General features: G+C 40.3%; 1 long non-coding RNA gene across 3 annotated transcripts in view; it reads left to right on the forward strand.

The window, feature by feature from the left end:
• The first annotated feature begins 1,243 nt into the window (after nt 1-1,243).
• The window catches only part of LOC133099507 (uncharacterized), a 187,096-nt gene continuing 172,810 nt past the window's right edge, over nt 1,244-15,529 (forward strand). For all 3 annotated transcript variants that reach the window (XR_009702347.1, XR_009702346.1, XR_009702345.1), the window contains exon 1: nt 1,244-1,323. This is a non-coding gene — a long non-coding RNA (uncharacterized LOC133099507). The remainder of the gene's footprint in view (nt 1,324-15,529) is intronic.

Raw genomic sequence — 15,529 nt, forward strand, 5'->3', positions numbered from 1 at the left:
CAGAACAGATTTGTGGTTGCCATGAGCTTAGGGGAGGGAGAAAATGGTGGGGGGGGGGTAACGTAATGGGTATGGGGTTTTCTTTTGGGATAACAATGTTTTAGAACTAGATAGAGGTGATAGTTGCACATCATTGTGAATGTACTAAATATCACTGAATTGTTCACTTTAAAATGGTTAATTTTATGTTACGTGCAGTTTTTAAAAATGCTATGGGAGAAGAAAACCACCTAAATAAGTTGACTGTGTAGAAAGCCTTCCTGACTCTTTATATAGTCTTGGTCTATATAAAGAGTTTGTGAGTTTGTGAAGACAGTCTCTCTTACTTCTTCCCTACATTTTTTTCCCTGCCTTTTGTAGTCCTATCTGAACTCCTTGGTTTTCTGTCCCTCCACGAGGACTCAAGTTCTGTTTGAGTCACTTCTTTCCTTCATTCCCTGACTCATTCCTTCACCTGGTGTCAAGGAGAGCGATAATTAATATGTGATCTGGGACAGAGGCTAAGCAGCCCTGCTGTGTAACTTTGCAGGCATCTTAGCCTCTCTGGTCTTAGGGAGACATCAACAAAATCATTTCCTGGGATTCTTTCAGCTTTAAATTTCTAGATTTAAGAAATAAGAAATGCATTATTAGGTTTCCTTTAAATATTCTGCCAGCTAATTTCTCCAGTTCTTTTACTTTGAATTCATTTATCAAACCTAGCTAGACAGATAGAAGAAAATAAATTACACTTTGAATTAGCCTCTTCTTTTTCATTAGACCTCAATAATGAGGAGAAAATTCATCTCCACGTCTGTGGTAAAACTTCTTTGACCACGGGAAACCTTTCTTCATGTTTTTTTTAAGATAAAAATGCCCAAAGCATGAAACTGATATACTTTTAAGGTTTGAAAAGCATCAAAATTGATTTTTCTCTTTAATTATAATATGTAACAGAAAACAAGACACTGCCATAACTTAATAGCCCATCAAAACACTATCTTCATGGGTCATTTAGCATTTCCATGATAAATTGCTATTTTTAGAAACTTATGTAACCAAACAAAGAATGTGTTCTTGGCTATGGCCATGAAGACAAGTTATTATTGTGGGAGGGACAAAGGAATCTGAGAGGCTCATGAGAGACGGAGCCAATTGCAGAGAACATTTTATAGAGCGCCCTTTCTCTTGAGTCTCCATTTTCTGCAATCAGGATAATGCAGTGCCTTTCAGAGCCATTTTCATTTTTGAAGTGCTCTTTCATCATTAGCTAATAAATACTCATCAATGAATTTTCCTCAGCGTCTTGGAAGTTGGAGGAAAAAGAAAATCGCTTTCTATTTCGTAAGTATTATTCCCCTTGGGGCCTCCCTTCTCGTGCTTCTAATGGAAACAAGAAATAAATTATACCTACTTATTTGAAAGGACCAAAGACCACCATTCCTTCCATAGAGAGCACCTGGAAATTTGCATCAGATATTAATGACCTTCTATAACTACCTCACTGTAGTAGCAGAAGGAATATCTGTCTCCCATTACCAAGCTCTGTTCTGTTCAGTGTCTCATGAGGACAGTTAACTGGAAGGGTGCCTTGGGGGGTCTTCTTGGGGGGTCTTCTCAGGGAGCTGAGTGTGGAGAGTCGAGCTGAGAGAAGGTGGTGTCTGTGTGAGCATGGGTTTCCAATGGACTTCATATCTCTGATTTCTAGGGTCAAGAAGTTATGGTTTTGGAATTTTCTGTTCTTTTGTATTATCCATGTTTCTTCTTCCCTATATCATCTTCTTTCCATTTGGACTTGGCTCTGAGTTTCACAGTTTCTGCTGTGGTGAATTGCACTGCACATACTTAAAGCCACTCCAACACTTTTCTAGTTGCACGTGGGTTTTGAGGAAGACAGTTTGATTCAGAGCATGAGCTATGTCTTACTGGGTTTCTGCTGCCTTGTTGTCTAAAGTAATGTTATCCAACAGACATAGAATACAAACCACACCATGAGCCATTTATAATTTAAAATTTTATGGTAACCACTTAAAAAAGTGAAAATAAAGAGGTGAAATTAATTTTAATAATATAGTTTATTTAACCCAATATATCCAAAATTTTATTACCTTAATATGTAATCAATATAAAATTGTTAATGAGATATTTGACATTCTTTTAAGCCAAACTGGTGAATGCTAATGTGTATTTTATACTTACAACACATCTCAGTTTGGACTAGCCACATTTCGTATGCCTCGTGGCTACTGTATTGGACAGCACGGCTCTGTAGGCATAAGTAGACAATATTTGAACAAACATTTTAAAATTAAAAAGCATTTCTGAATTATTTATTACACAGTCAAGTTCTGATATAAATTGCTGTAAGTTTTCTCTTCAAGGCTCTCATAAAGAATGAGGGGATGTTAGAGGGTTCTAGGGTTTATCAGCAGAGAAGGATTTAATGTGTGTTTTCTCAAACCTACCATTCACTCTGGAATTAACACAGCATCAATGAATTATGATCCCTCCCTCCCCTTTTGCTTTATGTTTTGCTGTACCTTGAGCTCAGATCTACCTAAGAACCAAGAAATGACAAGACTGTTGATTTTAGATAGTGATTAGGATTTAACCATGTTTTTTTTTTTTTTAATAAATTTTTTATTTATCTTAATTTTAATTTTGGCTGCGTTGGGTCTTCGTTGCTGTGCGCGGGCTTTCTCTAGTTGCATCGAGCAGGAGCTACTCTTCGTTGTGGTGCACGGTCTTCTCATTGCGGTGGCTTCTCGTTGTGGAGCACGGGCTCTAGGCGCACGGGCTTCAGTAGTTGTGGCACTTGGGGTCAGTAGTTGTGGCTCACGGGCTCTAGAGCGCAGGCTCAGTAGTTGTGGCACGCAGGCTTAGTTGCTCTGCAGCATGTGGGATCTTCCCGGACCAGGGCTCGAACCTGTGTCCCCTGCATTGGCAGGCGGATTCTTAACCACTGTGCCACCAGGGAAGCCCAGGATTTGACCATGTTTGATGGAAACCCAGTCTTATAGTAGCTGCACTTTAAGTGGTTTCCACACAATCTTAGTTTTTGGTGCTATCATCCTCCAAAGTAATGTTCTGTGCTTATTTTCATGTGGTTGTGTTCTCATGAAGAAAAAGGATACTTTTTATACTTGTAGCTTCTTACCTGAACTCAACTGAAGGAATTCTAAGGGGCGATAGCCATGACCAAAGGAGCCAGAGGCACCAAAAACCACCTCTCAAAGGCTTGGCACCCCCATTCTTGGGCTAAATATCTCATTCTGGGGGAGAGCAGTATCACAGATATTTGGTGTGTCTGTCATTCCGTTGACTGGAACTTTAGTCATTGGCACTTCCACACGTTTACAAAAGAATGATGGTTAATGTTGATAATTATTTATCATTGAACATCAACTATGAACGAAACACTCTGGTAGGTGTGGTGAGATATAAAAAGGAAATGCCATTCTCCCTGCCCCCAAAGAGCTTAGCCTGATGGTGAAGATGGTACAGATCCTAGTTGAGGTTCTAAAGTGTTAGAGCAGAGCTATCAGCAGGGTACCAGATGACCCTGAGGTCCTGTAAGAATCCAGTGAACGAACCTTTGCCAAGGACTCTTTCATGCCAGGAGATGGGCTAGGTGTCAGTGACAACTAAGGTGAAGACAGTTTCTCTTCCTACTGATATCCTCATCTACTGTGAGACATGGGTAAAAAACCACCTGCAGTGCCACGTGAGATGTGATATAATGGAGAAACAGAACTCCAGAAAGGCAGAGGAAGGAGAGACTAAGATTTCCAATCCAAGTTGGGGTCATATCTTCAGAGGCAATGATGATGCGGCCGGCTTTCAAAATGGGAGTTCACGGGCAGGAAAGGGAGATGGAAGCAGCCTGGAAAGAAAGGGGCAGGAGTGAAGGCGAAGGTGGTCCTGGGGCTGGTGAGCCCTGGAGAAAGGTCACACCTGGGCAAGTTCTCCCCAGATCATCTGATCCTGTCTTAGGGCACTTGATTCAAATACTGCTTGTGTTATGTTCTCTACAGTTCATGGATGTTTAAAAAATTATTAAAAGTTACTAAGAATGGATCATTTATTTTTTTCACTATTATTTAAAAAGTACCACATCAATGACTATTTTGGTTTAGTTGCTGTGATAGTGAGGATTCACGTCATGGTGGTTAAGAGCTGACTCTGGAAGCCAGAGTGCCTAGATTCAGATCCCAGCGCTGCCACTTAAAACTGTGCTATTTAGCCCTTCTGTACTTCAGCTTCTCCATCTGTAATATGGAAAATAATAATAGCATCTCCCTCAAAGGTTGTTCTTAGTAATAAAATGAGTTAAGACTTGGGAAGGGCACAGAATAATGTCTGCTTCATGGTGAGTATCCTAAATGTTTATTAAATTAAATGAAGGCAGTACACAAAATTCTAGTGCCTAGTGATGGCAAACAGCTTTCTGTGTGACTGGCATGTGATCAGGACATTGATGATTTTTTTTTTTGAAAGGGTTAATTTGCTTGTTTTCCAGCTGGTCTGAAGTCGTCAGTGACGCTCACTGACATGAATGAAGATTGCAGTAGGCATCCCTGCAGTGGGATTTTACAAGTTTCATATTTTATTTTAGTACATGCTAAAAACACTTTTAGTTGTTCAGAATATCTAAATGATCCACGTCAAAGAACTTGCGTATGAAATATCCAGAAACGCAGGTCTCTTCTTAGAGAATATGTGAGAATATGTGTACATCAATGTTGGATCATATATGAAAACAGTACTTTTGTAAGTAAAAGCAGAACCTTGTCATACTGCAATGATTGATTGATTTGCATTCATGTAAAATTGTTAAGAAAAATTACAAATAGGCATAAAAGTAAAGAGAATAGTATAGTGACCCCTCATATACCCATCATTTAGATTTTAACAGTTTTTTTGGTTGAGGTATTTTAAAGCAAATCCCATAAATCGTGGCATTTGAACCCCTAAATATTTGATTAGAAATTTAGGAAGTCTATTTTCTTGTATAACTACATTATCCCACCAGCAATAATCTTTTTTTGATACATCCCATCTATATTCAAAATGCCCCAGTTGACCCCAAATGGCTTTTACAGAGTTTGCTTGAATCAAGACACAAACAAGGCCTACCCAGTGTATTTGGTTATCAAGACCCTTATGTTTCTCTTAATCTAGGATGGTCTGAATTTCAGTGTTAGTTTGAGAGGGTTTTATTGTGTGATGGGCTCCAGGTCTGAGGCCTAGTTGAAACCAGGTGTTGGGTGTGGCCTCATTCACCTTAGGTAGAAATACTTTTATCAACAAAGTTAAATTATAATTATCTCCCAACCAGTTTTAATGTCAATTTTAAGTATTCTAGGCATGGAGAGAGGCACCGAAGGCCCAGAAATGAATGTGATATGATCCCTGGGCTCAGAAATCAGGCAGAGAGTTTCTGCACTTTGACCATGAAAGTTTCTGCTCTATGACCCACCAGAGGATGAGATCTTGAGGGTGAGGGAGGAGGGTGGCTGCCTCTGGGGAGCAAAGCGCAGTGCTGCAGATTCTGGCTCATGGCTTTTCTTTACATCAGACAACTGAGAATGCTGGTAATTTTACAGCCCTGTTGGAAAGGGGCCTAGTGGTTAGAGACGGGAGACTCTGGGGTCTGCCCTCCATCCTAACAGCCTCTCTCTTAGGGCCATACTGTCTGATGTTTCCTTCCTCCGTGGGTATAAATTGTGTCGAGTCTCCACAAATAGCCAAGCCCTGGAGAGCGTTTGAGAAACGGTTAATATCTCCTAGGAAGCGTCATTCTAAAGAAAGCACACACACAGTATTTCCCGCCTTAGGTCTTTGCTTTATATATGTGTTCTTCCTTCTAATTTGGAAGGAGATCCTGAAGGTGGTAAGTTTACTGAGAAGAAAGGAGAAAGTTTTTTTTTTTTCTCCTTCAGGAACATGTATGTTAGGGAGAAAGCATGTTCCGAACACCTGAGGTGGACCAGGAGGACGTGGAGAGAAGATGGTGGGAGTGCGGAAGGCCTGGGCTGAGAAACGGAAAGACCTGGGGTGGAATTCCTCTCTCTTCACTCAGCAGCTGTTTTAACTTGAACAGGTCTCAGAACTTGCTTGAAATCCAATTTTTTTAATCTACAACATGGGTGTAAGCCGGTTAGAATGGGCATCGTCAGAAAATCTCCAAACAACAAAGGCTGGAGAGGGTGTGGAGAAAAGGGAACCCTCTTGCCCTGTTGGTGGGAATGTAAATTGATACAGCCACTATGGAGAACAATATGGAGGTTCCTTAAAAAACTAAAAATAGAGTTACCATATGACCCAGCAATCCCACTACTGGGCATATACCCTGAGAAAACCATAATTCAAAAAGACACATGCACCCCAATGTTCACTGCAGCACTATTTACAATAGCCAGGTCATGGAAGCAACCTAAATGCCCATTGACAGACGAATGGATAAAGAAGATGTGGTACATATAAACAGTGGAATATTACTCAGCCATAAAAAGGAACGAAATTGGGTCATTTGTTGAGACGTGGATGGATCTAGAGACTGTCATACAGAGTGAAGTAAGTCAGAAAGAGAAAAACAAATATCGTATATTAACGCATATATGTGGAACCTAGAAAAATGGTACAGATGAACCAGTTTGCAGGGCAGAAATTGAGACACAGATGTAGAGAACAAACGTATGGACACACCAAGCGGGGAAAGTGGCAAGGGGGTGGAGGTGGTGGTGTGTTGAATTGGGAGATTGGGATTGACATGTATACACTGATGTGTATAAAATTGATGACTAATAAGAACCTGCTGTATAAAAAAAAAAAATTGGGTGTAAGAATGCCTTTTTCATATAGTCTGTAATGAAGATGAAATAAAAGATTATAGTTTTGAAATTTTCTAGTTTTTGCAGACCCTCTTTACAGGTAGGAAAGGACTACTGTTACTGCCATTAGGAGGAGGAAACCTGTCTCAGTTCTTTGGAAGAACAAATAGTTGTGAGAGTGCTGTGTAGACTAGAGGACGGTCAGCCAAGGTCTTCAAAATTCAGAATGAAGAAAGGTTCAAGATCATGTATTTATTTATTTATTTCCAGAATAAAGAATGATGGGAGGACTGAAGAATTTTTAAGAAATGACGTAAGTTTGTCTCTATTAGTTTAGGAGCAAGAATAAATTTAAATTGACCTTGCAAACATTGAGGTAGGCTGGATGCCTTCACTGGCAGTGTTAATTAGGAGAGCCTCTGCTTCGCTATGAAACAGGGTTATAATAATGAAAAATTGGCCTTTTGAACATAAGTCTGAATTGGATGGATGACTGGCTCTTCTATAATGTAGAGAGGGCAGTGAGTTCCTGGTTCGATAGTCAGTTGATGATTTGCACAGAAATCGTGACTTCAATGCTAGTGAGAAAAAGAAAGGGGAGATTAGTCTCTCTGACCCTCATGCAACTGGGAGTCAGAAAACTTCAGGAGGGTGTGACAGAAAGGCAGCTTCTAGAACCAGAGGAAGGTTGGAAAACTATAAATCCTACACTCAGATATCCTGTGGTGGTTTAAATCATTTTGTTTTGTTAGCATTTTGGGTGCTCGATCTATGCCATATTACAATACGTGGTGATGTCAACCTTATATTGATAGCAGCCCCCTTCTGTGTTCTAGGCATTCTTGGATGGTCATTAAATGAACCGAGCATATGCTGACATGCTCAAATGAGCACTTGTGGAATCTCCAGTAGAAAGCCATGGAATTGGAGGATGAAGGGGGAAGGTCAAGAAACATCAAATAAGTGGAGTGGTGAAATTCAGAGTAACAAAGGATTGCTTGTATAATAGCACATCACACACATCTGTTTTAATAGTGTTAGTGTACTGTCCAAAATAAAGGACAATTAAAAACACTGAGCACATCACAACTACGTCACATCGCCACCATAAGAAATGACCATTTCTGTTTCTTTAGTATCATCTATTTCTGTATCACACATTATATTTGTTGAACATCTGCTGTGTGGGAGCTCACCACAGTGCTGGGTGTATGTGAAGAAATAGTCTTCATTAGCCAGTGAGAGAGTAAGATCAAGCAAGATGAAAACGGAACAGTAACCAGGGCTCAGTAAATACTAAGGCCTTAGTGGCAAGACCCATTTCTGATGAACGGGAAGAGGATTGATGCAAATAGTTTTTGTTGTGTTTCTTTTCTGGCGGTTTGGGTGTCACAGATATACTCAGACCTTGCACGAGTTCCAAGTTGCAAGCATTGAGGTTGTCTAGAGAACTAGAGATGTTGAATGGGTTAGCTACCCCATCCTCTGTCTCTAGAACTTGCAGACTTTCTATCTCACTGACAGATTTGTAACAAACTGCCCTTAAGACACAATCTTAAGACTTTCTCAATAGAGTATTATCCCCATGAGTGCCGGACTGGCTCTGTCTTGGTCAACTGTAACTCTAGGCCCTCCCATTGTGTTTGAAACAGAGTGGGAATTCAGTAAATAAAAAGCTTCATCATTTTTGGAGAAAGGTCTTCCCTAAAGCTAAAATGTATATCATAAAACTCTGAGGCCATTAGTTTTTAGTCTGAAAAAGCCTTGGAAATAAACAATTTTAGAACCGTTTACATTTCTCCCAATGGACAGGACCCTCACCATCACAGGAGCACCCATACGCTTTCTGTCTACACACATGCATACCCACATAGACTCACTCCTGTCCACTTCTTGGTCCTCTGATCTTTGTTATCTAGTTTAGAAGAAGAAGTTAGGGGAAGTGACATGAGTAGAAAGTTGTACATTATAGGTTTTAAGCCTTAAAAGACAGTATATCATCAAAGAAATACATCCTTTCTTCTGAGATGCCTGTATGACTCTTATTTTGAGGGGGGCAAGTCCTCCCTCTCCTTTTGCAGCTCTGCCTCTTCCTTTCAGTTTCATCCATCATCTCATTTCTTGCAATGAACTTCATTTGGGAATGAAAGTTTTGGCATAGCTGGGAGCTTTTAACGGAAATAAGAGAGAAGACGTCTCTGACATATATAATATGTTCAATATGTTTCCATATATTGCACAATCTCTGATGTGTTACCCAAGATTCATAATGACAGATGGGCCGAGGAGAAGAAGAAGCCTCCCCGAGTGGGGATGTCTTTAGAAACCAGCGCTCCTTCCAAGGTGCTTTGAGCTATTCTGAGCAATTGGGGTTCAACACATTCACCCCCAGCAGAAGCAGGTTTCTGCCAGCACACTGCCTGTGCGAGCTTTGTTGCCTAGCATTTTGCTTCAAACAAGAGTCAAGCCAGGCAGCACAGTCCTAGACTTAGAGAAATCTAGAGCCGGAGGATTGAGTTCCTGTTTTCAGCTGTGTGACGAGTTCCTTGACTTCTTTCAACCTGTGATTCTTCAGCCATGTAATAGGGGTGAGAAGTAGTTTCTGTTCACTTCCCAACTCTGAAATAAGCGATGAGAACTTTTTGAGATAATAGTGCAGATTATGAAAGTCTCGATGTTCTTTGCAGCTATCCTTTTGACACGTCTAGAGTGGAAATAACTAGGAGGGACGTGTCTTTTCCTTTAGTTTACTCAAATCTAATCTAATCATTTGATGACTCAAAATTTCCTGAAATGCAAACCATACATTCCAGAATAATGCAAAATTTTATTTTAGGGTAAGAGGGATGAGAAGTAATGTGATTTGACCGTGTATTACGGGGTTAAGAAAAATTTAAAAACATCTTAGTGAAAATATAGGGTCAGAACAATAGCTGTACAGTCATTAGCAATGTTTTCCAGTATAGTCACTCTAAGAGCATCTTTTACCTTCTCATTTTATTTTTCTACCCAGTCTGACTCATGCTATAACAGATCTGAATTTATGGAATATTTTATATGCTGTCTTTCTTAACCATGTTCTGTGAGCTTGAGTTGTTTATCAGAATCTGCTTTTTTTTTTCTGATCACTTTTTTTATTTGACTTGCACACAATCTAATTGGCTTTTTTCACCACACCCATACATTGTGCTGACAGAGCCTTGTGTTTTTTTTTTTTTTTCCAGCATAGTTTTCCCATCTAGGACGTGTGCTTGTTACTGTAGTTAAGATAGATAAAATACCTATGTAAAGACAGACTTGGGCTGAACCCGAGTATATTCCCAGATTTATAGTTTGCTAGAGTAGAAGAGAACTGAGCTGTCTTTGGAATCGATGCCTTAGCTTTGCAGATGAGGCAAGGAGGACTTAAAGAAAGTACCTGGGTATTACAGAATTCGTGATTCATCAGGGGAACAACTGCCTTTGGAAGGGAATAACTACCAATGACAGAAACCCTAGGATGTCTCCCTGGGTTAATTTAGGATTTTTTTTTACTGGAAATAACTGGGGCCATTGGAAGTACAGAAAATTAAGCATATTATCTTGTTTCTCTGAACTAAAAAGAATATTCTTCAAATTGGGAAAACATTATCCTATTGCAGATTGCAAATCAGAAGGTAACTATAACAGGCAGCTCTACTGGCTGTTCACATTTCTCTGGAAAGTGTGTAGTAAAATGACGATAAATAATTTTTTTCTTTTTTGCATTCTTCACATGCCTACCATACTGATCACTCCCTGCTTCCCACTGCATACCTTCCCTGCCTCTGCCCCTCCATCCAGCCTAAACACCCATTGCAAATGTGTCCTCATGAGTTGTTCTCAGCTGGCTTTTGTTCTGGTCTGATCTCAGCCCATCTCCAAAGGCTTGGCTTGGCAGTTTTACACTCCATTCTGCCTCTGGTTTTTAGACTTGGTGTTTGGCCTTGGCCTCCGTGGAGTCTGGATGTTGATCTGTTCAGTAGATGAGGAAACAGGGCTAAGTGAGAACAGCAAGCCTGAGCTCCCAGCTGGAGGCAAGAGCTCTTCCAGTTGGGGCTTGTTGATGCAGGGACCATGCCATTCATCACAGAATCACAGTGACAAGATGTGACCGCAAAGGGGGCTCCTCTATGTCAGGGCCAGTGAGTATGTTCTCACCAGCTTGCCTGCATTAGGGAATCCTGCAGTAGTAGTGAGATGCATGGGACTTCCCTCAAAGGAACACCCCACCATGTGTCCAGAACTTGTTATTGTAGGTCCTCAGCCACTCACCATACCCCAGCCATTGTCTAAATCCTCTTCTCCGCTGACCTTACTGTTCACACCTGTGGTGGACATGCCTCACTCTTTTGAACGAGCACACCATTCACCGTCTGTATGACTTCGGTTTTCCTCTGGCTTTACCTTTGTTTCTCCTGTTCAATGTGAGCACCAAGCTTTCAGGTAATAATCCATTCTTTTGCTTCTAGAAACTTCTTCTACAACACCTCCCATTCAGGTGACATTTCACTCCACTCCTTTTGGGTGGATTCAAGAAAGTGTATAAGTTGTTCCTTAATCAAAATGTAGATACTCTTTAGAGGGGTGTGTGACTGTGTGTGTGTGTGTGTGTGTATGTATGTATGTGTAAATACAGCTTCAGAATAGTCCTTTAGCTACTGATTCATACAAAATAGGCATAGAAGTCTCAGCATGAGGTAGTGGACAGAGTCCTTGACAGGAATCAGCAGACCTGAATTCTGTACCTAGGTCTGCTACTAGCCATTGCTGTGTGACAGTGGACAGTCACAACCTTTATGAAATCTTAGCTGAAAACTAGAGTTGAATCATTTGACACTGGCTTCTTTTACAGATTATGGCCATGTGAGACAGACCAACTTAGCATAGATTTGGGGTAACACATGTATGGGAATTTATTATAGAAGTAGATTAGATCTCTTAACCATCAACTGCAGTGGTTTTGGGATACCTGCAAGATTAATTCAGTGGAAGGGGCTGTACATGTTCATAGCTAGTAAGTAGAGGGTGATAGAATACCCAGAGGAGATACATCATTAGCTATTATTCCAGATACTCTGCTTCCATCTGTCTGATACTGTTCACATGACTTTCTGAGAAAATACTCTTCCTGCAGCACTTGACTGGCATGGGCTATATTTTTGTTTAAGATATTTTGCTCTTCTCACATAAACCAATTAACTGTCATATTTTATCCTTCCAGGAGTATCCAGATACAAGGTTGGCTGACAGCCAGTTTGCTAAGTCCTAGAGGATAATAGCTTATTGTCTATAAACTGCCTTCTTTTAAAGTCTCTCTATTCAATTCTGGCAGTACTTGTGATACAGAAAATATTTATAAGGCTGTGAAGAAAGGTCATATGTTGGGTGTGAGCTGCCCTGAGTAGCCCAAGTGATTTTATTTTTCCGTTCAACAGCTCTTGTTGCGGTAGATGACCAAAACATCGACTCGCTTTTCACTGCTGAAAATTTCACCACTGTCTGAAAGCTTTGATATCGACTTGCTGAGTGGTTTGGAATGGCTCACTGCAATCTTAGGTATATCCTGGAAAATACAGATAAATAATAGGAAAATGTATTTAGTCCAATTTGATAGTTCACATTCACAGGCAACAACATCTTGGTGTATTTAGGTTTCTCTTCTGTAAAAAATGACCTTCATATTTAAGAGAAAAATCTGCTTTCAACAACTTCAATGAGAGGGTGATTTTTCTCATCTTAAAAAGCTCATTCAAACCAGCATATTAATGATTTATGAACAAATAAAGGGAGAATATAAGGGATTACATTTCTTTTGAACTGTACAAAGTTGTAAAAAGCTTAGAGAAAAAGGACTCGGTTCAAGATAAATGTTTGTTGAACTGATTTATTGAACCTTCTAAATGCTCTTGGATGAAAAATTCAAATCTGAACTCATTTTTTTTTTATGTTGCTAAGCTTTCTAGAAGGCGGCTTTGAAACTTGAATGAGCATAGGTTTAATCGTAGTAGTCCTTGATAATTCCAGTTGAGGATGTGGATACTATAACTTTAGTACAAGAAAGAGTGGCAGTCAGTTAAGCATCACAACACCCTAAGAAAAAAGGAAGACCCATGTGACCAGTCTTCTGTTTTGAATCCACTTTCATTATCTCACAATTCAATGAATATTTACTGAGTACCTTCTACATGCTAGCACATGGCTGCATGTTGTAGCTACAGTAATAAAGGAGAAATGAATTCCCTGCCTTCAAGGAGTTTACAGTCCAGTGGAAGGGTCTGGACAAGAAAACTGAAAATTATAAGGCAGTGTCGTCACCAGAGACAAATAGGGTGGTTTTGGAATTCGTGGAGCCCAGAAAGGAAGGCCAGGGTGACTTCCTGGGAGAAGGGTGGTCTGGGCTGAGCCCTGAATGATAAGTTCTTGCAGGTGAAGGGTGGCAGTGGAAGAAGAGAGTTGAAAGCAGAGGGAGCAATATGTATGAAGGGCTTCGATGACAGAGGACAAATGGGACTAGAGCAGAGAGGGCAGGGGGTGAGTGATCTTTCCTCAGCTTCTCTTCATCATCCTGGAAAGAGCACATTCACTGTGGGTCAGTTGTGTGGCTCTGTGAGCTGTCATAGAGTGAGTGCTTATCAGTGGTTCCCTGCTTGCAAAAAGTACCTTCGTTTACAAAAAACTTGCACACATACTATCTCATTTAATTCTCACAGTAAACCTGTGAAATAGATCACATTATCCTGATTTTGTAGATGAGGCTCAGGGATGTGGTAACTTCACCAGAATTACTTGAGTAGTGAGCTAGAATTGAGTCTCAAAGTTTTCTCCATTCTCCCTGCCCCCCCATCATCATCTTCTCCATCTTCATTTTCGTAATAATGGCCGCCATTTGTTGAGCCTCTACCGTTGGTCATATACTACCAAGCACTCTACAGATATGGGGTCACTTAATCCTCAGAACAACCAGGATCATCTGGAGAGGAGGAACCCATGTTCTTTTCACTCATCCTATCTCCTATTTTGTGAAGAATGGGGTTCACCCCTCTTCTGCCATCTGTCACAGTTGGAAAACATTGATTTGTGGGGTGAGGGGAGATTTGTTAATAACAATTCCTTTTATATGAAGACTACTGAGGTATTTTATCTTCTGGATACTGTGAAGTGTATAAGTGATCAGGTTTTCCTCTTTGATTGACTGCCAGCCAGTTTTTTTTTTTTTTAATAAATTTATTTATTTTTGGCTGCATTGGGTCTTTGCCGTGCACGGGCTTTCTCTAGTTGCGGCGAGTGGGGCCTACTCTTTGTTGCAGTACATGGGCTTCTCTTGTTGCGGAGTATGGGCTCTAGGTGCGTGGGCTTCAGTAGTTGTGGCATGTGGGCTCGGTAGTTGTGGCTCTCAGTCTGTAGAGCACAGGCTCAGTAGTTGTGGCGCATGGGCTTAGTTGCTCCGCAGCGTATGGGATCTTCCTGGACCAGGGCTCAAACCCGTGTCCCCTGCATTGGCAGTTGGATTCTTAAGCACTGCCCCACCAGGGAAGTCCCTGCCAGCCAGTTTTGAGCTAGATTTTTACCTGCCTCTCCCCATGTCCCCTGCAAATCCATAGGTCTTTTTGGTATGTATTTTTATATTAGCTCCACTCCTGTTTCCATTTTATGGTATTATCCTTATTTTTCTCTCCCACATCTAGTTTATCTTACTGTTTCTGGAATAAAGCAGGACATAAATAATTAAAATTTCTTTAAGTTACCTGAGCATAGCATGAAATTTAAGTGTTTTGCTTTGTTGTTTTCTGCTGCTGGAGGGTAAATTTGTCCACGTAATTTCACTCATTCTTACCTAGGACCACAGCTTTTGCTTGTGAGTTGGCAGACCAGGATTTAGGGTGCCCAGGGAGCAGAGGACAGAGACTTGGTTTATCGTCCTCCCCAAATCTTTGCCAGTCACCTTAGTCTAATCAGCCTTGTGTTTCTTTCCTCTGAAGCTCACTATTCACTTACTCTTCAGGTTTGCCTCGTCTTCATAAATTACAGCAGCTTTTTTTTTTTCTTTTTAAAGAGACGCTTAAGGAAGAAGTCAAAGCTGTGGCATCCTGTGTGCTTTCACCCCAGAAAGATGTACATGTAATTTACTGTAATTTAGAGTGAAGTGATGAGATTCAGTTTAGTAGATTTCTCCAAAAGTGGAGCATCAAAAATATACTGTATCGGATGGAAAATAAGAAACTTATATTTCTTGGAGATGTTTATCTAAATCAGTCAAATAATACTGTGCTTGGGGCAAAGGGCAATATAGTATCAAGAGCCTGGGTCTTGGAGCCACGTCTAGCTCTGCCACCAACTTTGTGACTTTGGGCTGATGACTTCCTTGTGCGTTTTTTAAAAAATCCTTATTGGTTAAAAAGAGAACAGGAACTCCTTAGTCTTGTGAAGATTAATGTGATGCCATGGAATTGCATGGTAGAATGCCTGATGCTCAGTAAGTGTTCGTTATTATCATCATCCAGACTTCTGCTTATCCTCTGTATCTAAGCTTAGTTGTTCCATCTCCTGGAAAGATTTTTTTTTCATAGAAATGATAGTTACTATTATAATAACCACCATGGGGTTATTTTATTATATATATATATACAGTTAGAGTATCCTATATATATTCATGTATATACATGTATATATCATATAAATTATATAAATAGAATACT

Source organism: Eubalaena glacialis, chromosome 10 (genome assembly GCF_028564815.1).
Source record: "Eubalaena glacialis isolate mEubGla1 chromosome 10, mEubGla1.1.hap2.+ XY, whole genome shotgun sequence".
Taxonomy (NCBI): Eukaryota; Metazoa; Chordata; class Mammalia; order Artiodactyla; family Balaenidae; genus Eubalaena; species Eubalaena glacialis.